This window comes from Salvelinus sp. IW2-2015, linkage group LG9 (assembly GCF_002910315.2).
Source record: "Salvelinus sp. IW2-2015 linkage group LG9, ASM291031v2, whole genome shotgun sequence".
Classification (NCBI taxonomy): Eukaryota; Metazoa; Chordata; class Actinopteri; order Salmoniformes; family Salmonidae; genus Salvelinus; species Salvelinus sp. IW2-2015.
The window spans coordinates 8648619-8659606 of record NC_036849.1 but is presented as its reverse complement, the minus strand read 5'-3'; the positions used below and the strand labels follow the sequence as shown (position 1 = coordinate 8659606).

At 42.5% G+C, this 10988-nt stretch overlaps 1 long non-coding RNA gene across 1 annotated transcript in view; it reads left to right on the top strand.

The window, feature by feature from the left end:
• Positions 1–1113: 1113 nt before the first annotated feature.
• Positions 1114–10988, top strand: part of LOC111968329 (uncharacterized) — a 32274-nt gene continuing 22399 nt past the window's right edge. The window contains exon 1 of the long non-coding RNA XR_002877866.2: positions 1114–1335. This is a non-coding gene — a long non-coding RNA (uncharacterized lncRNA). The remainder of the gene's footprint in view (positions 1336–10988) is intronic.

The window sequence follows — 10988 nt, the reverse complement described above, 5'->3', positions numbered from 1 at the left end:
TTACTCCTAATTTGCTCATGAGGCGCTGTACTACTATGGCTGACCCTGTAAAACAACAAATTTCACTGCACCTATCCAGTGTGTGCCAATAAAACATCCGTTTTTATTTTTTATAGATGGTCATGCATACACAGTATAGGCTACAGGCCTAATGATTATAGGGAAAGGAGGTGGTGTAGTTTCCATGTTGTTGATAAGTGATCAACTACAACTTTATTAAATATGTGGATTCTCTATTTCATTAGTTTATGTTGAACTTTTCCTTTCTCTACATGATACGATATTTGTTAGGCCTACATCTTTCCATTATCAATAAATACAGTAATTTATAGAACTGTTGTCCTGCTTGTTGGCACAAATTATTGAATGTGACATCAAGGACTTTTCTGAGTTGCTAATTGCGTGCAACATCAAAATGGAACCGACAGCGATTGAAAATGTTTAGTTCAGACCTCATTTACTGTATGGGTCAGACATAGCCTAATTATTAATCCCATATGGATTGTGTCACGCCATACAGTAAACTGAATACCCGAATGCAAACGTGTGCAAAAGTTTATAAATCACTAAGAACTATATCTGTGCTTAATTTAAACGAATTAAATCATAAGGATGGGATTACAGAAGTGATAGGATATACTGTAGTTACCTTCTGGTCCACGATGTAACATGCCATCTCCCGGACTTGAGCGAGACTGAAGTCGACAGAGTCCAACAGAACGGGCTCGCGGCTCAGCCCGATCTGGATCTGGAAAGAGATGCCATTGGACACCGAGGACAGGGGACTCGGCGGTCGGATCACCGGCGGAGCACTCATATTAATCTCTCGGGAGTCAAAACAATACCGACTCGACATACTGTAGGTGAGTAAATCTACTTGTCTAACCGCAAAACAGCCGCCTGTTTTGAATATCAAACCACAACTTCAAATCTCCGATCGTGTCATGAATTAAAATTATGACGAGAGATTATTAGCCTAATAAAACGAATGATAGAAACCAAAGAAATTTTGAAAAATAACATATTTTGAACGGTGAAATACGATAATGATGAAGCCATATACGTCAGTTACGTTTGAACGTTCGGATGTATTCAGAGCCCGCCTCCAGCCTGGATGGCTGATGTTATGCGGCGTTCATGTGCTAGTCGGAACTCTGAATGTCCTACTTGCTAACTGGTGGTACAATTGCCTTGTTCCACCAGTTAGCAAGTCATACATGTTTTGAGTTACGTAGTTCCTACTAGGACGTTAACGTGGCAATAGCTCTCATCATTGAGACAGGGTGACGGGAGGAAGAATGGACAGCTGAGCGGTGACGAGGAGCGAAATTGAGGGTAGGCCTACCACTCATGCTTTCTTATCGAAAGTTCATTAAGCTTGGGTACCACTGGGCTATCCTGCCAAACATTCGAAATATTGACTCAATTAAAATATAATTTCCCACCAACTAGACTTCCATTCTGTTAGAGACAAATACAGAAGTACATTTTATGGATAAGGCAATTGGACAACCTCGTTTAGGAATTCACCAAAAAGCTCAAGATTCAAAGTATGGCTAATTGAGTGTGCGTTCGTAAATTCGAACTGGCGATCTACTCCGATTTCAGAGCACTCTCGTCTGAGTGTGCCAGAGCGCAGTATTGCTGACGAATTTACGAACGCTCAACCACAGTTGAATATGGCCGGTATCATTAAACGTCTGGGAAAATGTGTAATTAAATTGTTGCCAGCTACACAGTTAGTCACCAATGCTCTAGATAACATGAAAACAGCCTAACCAGCTCTGCTAGGCGGAGTAAAATGGACAGAGTGAGGTGTACTCTCATGTGTGTCTGGAAGTAGCTAGCCAACATTAGCCAGTTAGCTTGGGTGCTTGACTTCTGTTGTGAGGTCAGAACGCTCGGATCAACCCTACTCCTTGGCCAGAGCGTCCAGTGTGCGCTCGGAGAGCGAAACACTGCATTTGCATTTACGAACGGACAATCTGACAACGTTCTGAATAGAGGAACGCCCAGAACTCTCTCCAGATTGAATTTACGAACGCACCCTAAACCTAATTGTATACGTTTAAAAAAGTAGGCTCAAGTGATCAGAAGAGCAATTCAACCAACCTGGTCCCAGGGCATTACGTTTCAATTGGTACGTAAATTTGGTATTGAATGTCCCATTCGCATCCCAACTTTGCAGTCTGTTGCATTGCGCCAGATGTCATCAATTTCGGCAACAGAGTGGCATCGCTGCTCCCCCTTGGTCCGAGGCTCCATTGCGAAACGGATGCAGCATACTTAGAATTTTTCCAAACTCTGCATTGTCTTCCATCTGGCCAGAGTCCATCAATAGAAGAGAAAGTTAGGCTACCAAACCACAGAATGTAGCCTACTATAAATGAGTAGGCTACTATTTTTAATAATAATGTTGAATAATACAACTTTGGATGTCAAGACAATTATATCACTGTAGCATATGGTTTTAATTCTGAAAAGTTTATTGTGATGGTAATTATTAGGTGTGGCTACAGTAACTTCCCACTGGGCACAGACGTCAATTTAACGTCTAGTCCATGTTGGTGCAACGCCATTTCATTGAAATGAATTGGAAACAACGTTGATTCAACCAGTGTGTCCCCAGTGGGTTCAGCCTAGCTTTCAGCTAGCTAGCTAACGTTAGCTGCTCTGCGTAAACTAGCTTGAGTTGGGAAGGAAGTAAGCTAGGAAGTAAGACAAACAAGTTGAGGAAAAAGTAACTAAACAAAGCATGTTTTATTATCACCTGAAACAATGTTTCTCATGTTTTGAATGAAAAGGTTATATCCCCAAATAAATGTGATCTCTGATGAGAGAGAGGCTCTCCCCCATCTGCGTTAGACACACTTGTCCAACCAGTAGTGGGTCAACACTGCGTAAAAAAGACATATGGCGAACAGAATTCCATCCATTTTTGTACATGGCATTAGTATGATACATTGCGTTGCATTAGGGTATATCAGGAATGGAATAGCGGTCGTATAATATCATACGAATTAAGATGTATAGTAGTAGACTATCATATGTCTTATCCTATCTGTACAATAGCATACGAATTGGATGACGTAATTTATCATCAAAATCTTCAAGTTCCTCGGCGTGCACATCCCTGATAACCTGAAATGGTCCCGTCACACAGACAGCGTGGTGAAGAAGGCGCAACAGGAGGCTGAAGTAACCTGTCTCTAGTAACCATACCAAACGTAAGATTTACTTATTGCTGCAAAGATTTACGTAAAATACCAAACCTCTGACCTGTTCAGTCTGCAACAACACCTGTAGATGGTCCTTGCTGTTCCTATATGAGTGATTGTAGAGGGGGAAACTGATCTCAGTTAACAGCATTATAGTAAATATATATATATATATTTATATAATACATTGGATGCTGCAACTATAATTAGCCATGACAGATTAGGCCTACAGTGTTCAATCTTTCCTGTGAAATTTCATCTACCGGTAGGTCTATCATGTTTTACACAATTTCTGTGATTTGTGCAATTACAAAATAAAAAAGACAGTTAGTTATATCATGTTATACTGTGGGTTTCAACCCTGAAGATGACACTGTTGCCGAAACATTGGTTATTATGTTTACCCATTCAATTGTTGGGAGCATATACTGTAAAGGCTAGAGTGTGTGACATTATTTATTTTTATACTGTGGGTTTGCTAAACAGTATTCTTAGAAGAGTAATACATTCTGTGGGTTTGCTAAACAGTATTCTTAGAAGAGTATTACATTCTGTGGGTTTGCTAAACAGTGTTCCAAGAAGAGTAAGTAATACATTCTGTGGGTTTGCTAAACAGTGTTCCAAGAAGAGTAAGTAATTACAATTCTGTGGGTTTCTAAACAGTGGTTTCCAAGAAGAGTAAGTAATACATTCTGTGGGTTTGCTAAACAGTGTTCCAAGAAGAGTAAGTAATACATTCTGTGGGTTTGCTAAACAGTGTTCCTAGAACAGCATGTGTGCTGGCATGTTGGTAACAGGCTGGGAGTGCTCAAGATGAGTGGTTGCTAGGAGAGCGAGAGGACAGCTGATGCTTTTCCTCCTACGCTTCAACCTTGTACACATGAATGCTTCAGCTGCAATACATTTACAACAGCAGATATCTGCTTTTACAACATATCAGTTTGAGGTATTTTGGGGACAGCTCGTACCGTACCTGATTAAGGCATAAAGAAATCACAACAGATAGATTTACTTAATTCCCAATTTTGTTGTGTAGCTCTATCGGGTCTCTAAATAATGCACATTTAATCATTCTCCTATATGTTTAAAATGCAATTTGTATGGCTACAGTGGTAAAATAAAACAATTAAAAGCTTATACCAAATGAAACAAACCTCCCCACCTCTGTGTCATGTTTTTTACTTTTTTGTATTATTCATGTGGCTGGGGAGATGACAAGTGGGTCAGGAAGACGCATCAATTAATTCAAGAGTGTAGACTGGAGACCCAATGATAATTGCCGAATGTCATTACACTTTTGGGTGTTTTGTAACAGATGTCCCTTTCTATTCAGCCCCTAAAAGATGTGCACCCATAGGAGGTCCTGTGAAAAAAATTGAGACCCCCCCTGAATGTCAAGGTATAATTCTCACACTTAAATCAAATCCAATTGTATTGGTCACATACACATGGTTAGCAGATGTTAATGCGAGTGTAGCGAAATGCTTGTGCTTCTGGTTCCGACAGAGCGGTAATATCTAGCAAGTAATCTAACAATTCCCCAACAACTACTTAATACACACAAATCTAAAAGGGGTGAATGAGAATATGTACATATAAATATATGGATGAGCGATGGCCGAGCGGCATAGGCAAGGTGCGATACATGGTATAAAATACAGTATATACAGTTGTGGCCAAAAGTTTTGAGAATGAGACAAATATTAATTTTCACAAAGTCTGCTGCCTAGAGGTCTTCAGATATTTTTGTCAGATGTTACTATGGAATACTGAAGTATAATTACAAGCATTTCATAAGTGTCAAAGGCTTTTATTGACAATTACATGAAGTTGATGCAGAGTCAATATTTGCAGTGTTGACCCTTCTTTTTCAAGACCTCTGCAATCCGCCCTGGCATGCTGTCAATTAACTTCTGGGCCACATCCTGACTGATCAATGCTTGGAGTTTGTCAGATTTTTTTTTTTTTTTTTTTTGTCCACCCGCCTCTTGAGGATTGACCACAAGTTCTCAATGGGATTAAGGTCTGGGGAGTTTCCCATGGAAACTTATGGCCATGGACCCAAAATATCAATGTTTTGTTCCCCGAGCCACTTAGTTTTCACTTTTGCTTATGGCAAGGTGCTCCATCATGCTGGAAAAGGCATTGTTCGTCACCAAACTGTTTCTGGATGGTTGGGAAGTTGCCTCTCTGAGGATGTGTTGGTACCATTCTTTATTCATGGCTGTGTTCTTAGGCAAAATTGTGAGTGAGCCCACTCCCTTGGCTGTGAAGCAACCCCACACATGAATTGTCTGAGGATGCTTTACTGTTGGCATGACACAGGACTGATGGTAGCGCTCACATTGTCTTCTCTGGACAAGCTTTTTTCCGGATGCCCCAAACAATCGGAAAGGGGATTCATCAGAGAAAATGAATTTACCCCAGTCCTCAGCAGTCCAATCCCTGTACCTTTTGCAGAATATCAGTCTGTCCCTAATGTTTTTCCTGGAGAGAAGTGGCTTCTTGCTGCCCTTCTTGACCCCAGGCCATCCTCCAAAAGTCCTTGCCTCACTGTGCGTGCAGATGCACTCACACCTGCCTGCTGCCATTCCTAGGCAAACTCTGTACTGGTGGTGCCCCGATCCCGCAGCTGAATAAACTTTAGGACACAGTCCTGGTGCTTGCTGGACTTTCTTGGGTGCCCTGAAGCCTTCTTCACAACAATTGAACCACTCTCCTTGAAGTTCTTGATGATCCAATAAATGGTTGATTTAGGTGCAATCTTACTGGCAGCAATATCCTTGCCTGTGAAGCCCTTTTGTGCAAAGCAATGATGACGGCACGTGTTTCCTTGCAGGTAAACATGGTTGACAGAGGAAGAACAATGATTCCAAGCACAACCCTTCTTTTGAAGATTCCAGTCTGTTATTCGAACTCAATCAGCATGACAGAGTGATCTCCAGCCTTGTCCCCGTCAACACTCACACCTGTGTTATCGAGAGAATCACTGACATGTCAGCTGGTCCTTTTGTGGCAGGGCTGAAATACAGTGGAAATGTTTTTTGGAAGATTTCAGTTCATTGCATTGGCAAAGAGGGACTTTGCAATTAATCGCAATTAATCTGATCACTCTTCATAACATTCTGGAGTATATGCAAATTGCCATCATACAAACTGAGGCAGCAGACTTTGTGAAAATTAATATTTGTGTCATTCTCAACTTTTGGCCACGACTGTGCATATGATTTGAGTAATGTAAGATATGTAAACATTATTAAAGTAGCATTATTTAAAGTGGCATTGTTTAAAGTGACTAGTGATCAATTTGTTAAAGTGGCTAGTGATTGGGTCTCCATGTAGGCAGCAGCCTCTCTGAGTTAGTGATTGCTGTTTAGCAGTCTGATGGCATTGAGATAGAAGCTGTTCTTCAGTCTCTCAGTCCCAGCCTTGATGCACCTGTACTGACCTCGCCTTCTGGATGGTAGCGGTGTGAACAGGCCGTGGCTTGGGTGGTTGTTGTCTTTCATGTTTTTTGCCTTCCTGTGACATCGGGTGCTGTAGGTGTCATGGAGGGCAGGTGGTTTGCCCCCGGTGATGCCTTGTGCAGACCGCACCACCCTCTGGAGAGGGTCTGCACAATGCTGGGCGATATGGCTAAAATATCATATCATATGGTATTTTTCAAATTGTTGACGGTTTGACGGTATTTTATGTTTTTGATTAATAAAAGTTCTAAATTTGCTTTATGAGTAGTGCGTGACCCTAGGGTGGCATCACATATATTCTCCATTCTGATTGTTTTATACTGTTCAATTCAACTTCAACCTAAAATAATTTCCATAAATTTCTGCATTTCCTGGACTCATTTGAGATCCTTTCCACACTGCCACGATATGGGGGGAAAATACTAGGCCTTATTTATTTTTTTAAATTTATTAATTATAGTAATATAGTAATTACTATCTTGTCTCATCGCTACGACTCCCGTACGGGCTCGGGAGAGACGAAGGTCGAAAGCCATGCGTCCCCCGAAACACAACCTAACCAAGCCGCACTGCTTCTTAACACAGCGCGCCTCCAACCCGGAAGCCAGCCGCACCAATGTGTCGGAGGAAACACCGTGCACCTGGCGACCTTGGTTAGCGCGCACTGCGCCCGGCCCGCCACAGGAGTCGCTGGTGCGCGATGAGACAAGGATATTCCTACCGGCCAAACCCTCCCTAACCCGGACGACGCTAGGCCAATTGTACGTCGCCCCACGGACATCCCGGTTGCGGCCGGCTGCAACAGAGCCTGGGTGCGAACCCAGAGTCTCTGGTGGCACAGCTAGCGCTGCGATGCAGTGCCCTAGACCACTGCGCCACCCGGGAGGCCCCTAGGCCTTATTTTTAACCAAATGTTGCAATTGCGATTTAGATCAAACACTTGGGTTAACTTTTGGAGTCATGGAAATAGAATCTTTATTCTAATTTCTATAGTTAGAATATAAATAATAGTGGGCACTTTGAACACAGTGTTGTTTGACAACGAATGAAAATGCCATGAACGAGTTATTGTGACAGGGTAGGAACCAAAGTGATGTTCAGTGTTTCCTAGGGGACCCTAAAATTACATCTTTATTCATGCAGCCAACATATTCATGCTTCGCCTATTACTCTTTTGATTTAGAAGATACTGTTGCACAAACAACATGCTACCTTTTGGCTCTGACTCAGTACTTTTATTAGCTAACTAGCGATTAGCATTAGTGGCTGTAGATGTAAGAAACACAAACTAATATTGTAATTATAGAACGCTTGTGGATTTATATTAAGATCAAATTGGGAACAACATCTATGTCATCAACATTGTTGGATGTGCTGCATTGACCATGCAGACTGAACGAAAGTGTCTCGTGGTCAAGCAACAACAAATGCGCTTCTTGAGTGACAGGGTGGGACTAGGTCTGTGTGGAAAGCGGCATGGAGAGAGAGAGAGAGAGAGAGGAGAAGGATGGATCAAGTAGGGTAGTAAAATATAAAAATGGACGTTACACACAGCGTATCACATTTAACAAACAAAACATTCAAATACCGTTATAGAAGGTAAAGTAAAAACCCAAACCGGTCTGTGCATCAATACTGGTGTATAGTAAACTACAGTATAACGCCCAGCCCTACTGGAGAGCCTTGTGGTTGAGGGTGGAGCAGTTGCTGTGGATCTGTAAAAGTTAGTCGTTTTGTGTGACGAGCCAAATTGCTTCAGCCTCCTGAGGTTGAAGAGGCACTGTTGCGCCTTCTTCACCACAATGTCTGTGTGGGTGGACTATTTCAGTTTGTCGTTGATGTCTACACCGAGGAACTTAAAACTTTCACTTTCTCCACTGCTGTCCCTTCGATGTGGATAGAGGGTTGCTCCCTCTGCTGTTTCCTGAAGTCAACGATCATCTGTTTTGTTGACGTTGAGTGAGAGGTTGTTTTCCTGACACCACACTCTGAGTGCCCTCACCTCCTCCCCGTAGGCTGTCTCGTCGTTGTTGGTAATCAAGCCCAATACTGTTGTGTCGTCTGCAAACTTGATGATTGAGTTGGAGGCGTGCATGGCCACACAGTTGTGGGTGAACAGGGAGTACAGGAGGGGGCTGAGCACGCACCCTTGTGGGGCCACAGTGTTGAGGGTCAGAGAGGTGGAGATGTTGTTTTCTACATTCACCACCTGGGGGCGGCCCGTCAGAAAGTCCAGGACCCAATTGCACAGGGTGGGGTTGAGGCCCAGGGCCTCCAGCTTGATGATGAGCTTGGAGGGTACTATGGTGTTGAATGCTGAGCTGTAGTCAATGAACAGCATTCTTACATAGGTATTCCTCTTGTCCAGATGCGATAGGGAAGTGTCCAGTGTGATGGTGATTGCATCATCTGTGGACCTGTTAGGGCGGTATGCAAACTGAAGTGGGTCTAGGGTGGCCGGTAAGGTGGAGGTGATATGATCCTTGACTAGTCTCTCAAAGAACTTCATGATGACAGAAGTGAGTGCTATGGGGCGATAGTAATTTTGAACGGTTATCTTTGCCTTCTGGGTACAGGAACAATGGTGGCCATCTTGAAGCATGTGGGGACAGCAGAATGGGATAGGGAGAGATTGAATATGTCCGTAAACACATGTGCGCATGCTCTGAGGACGCGGCTAGGGATGCCGTGGCTAGGGATGCCGTCTGGGCCAGCAGCCTTGCGAGGGTTAACACGTTTAAATGTTTTACTCACGTCGGCCACGGAGAGGGGTGGGGTGCAGTTCTTGTTAGCGGGCCGCGACGATGACACTGTATAATCCTCAAAGCGGATAAAGAAGGTGTTTAGTTTGTCTGGAAGCGGTGTCCGTTTAGTTTGTCTGGAAACGGTGTCTGTGAATTGGCTGGTTTTCTTTTTGTAGTCTGATTTCCTGTAGACTCTGCCATATATGTCTCGTGTCTGAGTCATTGAATTGCAACTCCACTTTGTCCCTGTACCGGCATTTCGCTTGTTTGATTGCCTTGCAGAGGGAATAACTACACTGTTTATATTCAGCCATATTCCCAGACCTCTTTCCATGGTTAAATGCACTGGTTCGTTCTTTCAGTTTTGTGCGAATGTCGCCATCCATCCACGGTTTCTGGTTAGGGTAGGTTTTAATAGTCACAGTGGGTACAACATCTCCAATGCACTTCCTTATAAATTCACTCTCAGAGTCAGCGTATAGATCGATGTTATTCTCTGAGGCTGACCAGAACATATCCCAGTCCGTGTGATCAAAACAATCTTGAAGCGTGGATTCCGATTGGTCAGACCAGCGTTGAATGGTTCTAATCACTGGTACATCCTGTTTGAGTTTCTGCCTATAAGACGGTTGGAGCAAGATGGTGTCGTAGTCGGATTTGCCGAAGGGAGGGCTTTGTATGCATCGCGGAAGTTAGAGTAGCAGTGGTCGTGTGTATTACCCTAGTGCAATCAATATTGATTGTGTAGTGCAATCAATATGTTGATAGAATCTAGGTATATGCGCTGTATCCACAGTCACAGTTTGAACCTCAACCCATTTTCATGGTCAAGCTGTATAGAAATTTGTAGCATTACATTATTTAATAGCTTATATAATGCATAATAATATATAACATAAGGAGATCTAACTAACTAAAGTATACACCGTACAGTATATAACAGAAGACAAAGTCCTGTTACAAAGTCCTGTTTCCACCATCATGTCAAATTTAATACGTGAAATATGTCATATGAAAGCCCTGCTGGACTCTCATTGAGATGGATGGATAGATGAGTGGGTGGGTGGATGGGTGGGTGGGTTCCATCCTTCCAGGCCTGCTCCTGACAGTGGCAGCAAATTACTCAGATTATTTTAAGCCTTTGGAAAAAATAGGAGAGAACCATTATGAATCCTTTTAGAAGATGTGTTTCTGTGTGTTTGTATGGAAGGCTGATACGGTGTGAGACTGTCTTCTTTTTGATGGAAATATATTCTGTCAGTGTATAAATCTGTAAAGTCTGTTGCCTGTAAAGCCTATTGTCTGTTTGAATCCCAGCATCTATTTATATGTTTAACAAAAATTGTTCACAAAAAAGGCAAAACAGGGAACAGTTAGCTAGAAAACATATTGATCTCATGCATACCTGTGTAAATATTTCAATCAACAGGTCGCTAAAGTTGACTCACTGCTCAGATGTAGGATCTTAATTTGATCACTATTTTGTTGCTGAGAATTTTCCTGCACAGCAGGAAATGTAAACATAGTGTATTCAAGGTTTAAAAAGTTTGTAATTTACA